Raw genomic sequence first — 1224 nt, 5'->3', positions numbered from 1 at the left:
TAATGCCAACATGAAACTAATATATTGTTCAATTTTGGTACTGTTGTTTTTTTTTTTTTCAGACATTCTTCTCATGCGGGTGGAGATTAAAACACTAAAATATCATTGAAAATACTAAAGTCGTATCTTTTACAGCAAGTAACGTAACTCTTAGCTGGCTGAGAGCAATCTCCTGCCAAGTGACGACGTCATCATTGCCGTATCAGCATTTGTTCCTTTAACCTCAATAATCTGCTTACACAGGCTTCATCTGTGTGTCGTCTCTGCTTGCAAAAGCAGATTGACTGGAGAAAGGAATGCTTAGCCCGAACTTCTCATGGGCAAGGCAGAAATGTCTATCCGTATGCGCAATGCAACTTTAGCTAAGGAGTTGCAATCATTTTAAAATTAATAACAAAATAAGCAAATAGAATTTCTATAACAACAAAATGAATAAATTTTTTTTCTGAACCTCATAGACATTTAGAAGTATCAAGATATGTATAAGAAATATTTACTTGCAACATTAGCCTATTACAATTCAAGTAAAACATTCATGGGAAAATGTCACATTTTCTTGAAAAACCCAAAGTTTATTTAGAAATTAGTTACATAGTGGGTTTTTTTCGTTGCATCTCCTACCTATTAATAAAGTTTTTAAAAAAAATTAACCTCAGAGGATGCGCACGAGAAAATTGAATATGAAACTTTTGTTAGGGCACATAGAATCATGATTAATATTCTCTTTGACTCTTATGTTGCCTGGCAATCTTACAAATAGCTCCGTTTTCCACTTCTTTGTCTAGTAACTTACTACCAGTAATATCGAATTTTCTTTGAGATTCGTAATGATATCTATTTATTTTTTATAATTATGGATATTTTTACGAGTCATCATAGACCTGGATAGGTTCACTCATTGTTAATGCCATGGATAAAAAAGTTTGTACAGCTGACTCTTTTGAATTCCAATTTATCAGCGAATTCATGTGGGTAAGTCTGGTCTAAATGGCTCTCTTCCCTCCCCCTGTATTTGGATGTCGTCTGAATTTTACTTTGCCTTGTGACAAGTATAATTTCACTTGCAGGCTGATTAATGGAACCGGTTACAGTATCCTGCAGTACGAGAGTTTCACATCGCAACTTCAAAAATCGTTCGTCGCTGCGGATGACTACAGTCAAGTAACAACCGCCTACAATGTGAAAGGAATTTCATGGACTTCTTCGACCGACACCGTATCTCGT

The sequence above is a fragment of the Macrobrachium nipponense genome, chromosome 39, assembly GCF_015104395.2.
Source record: "Macrobrachium nipponense isolate FS-2020 chromosome 39, ASM1510439v2, whole genome shotgun sequence".
NCBI classification, from domain to species: Eukaryota; Metazoa; Arthropoda; class Malacostraca; order Decapoda; family Palaemonidae; genus Macrobrachium; species Macrobrachium nipponense.
The sequence above is the reverse complement of the archived record's forward strand: the minus strand, read 5'-3'. Positions refer to the sequence as shown.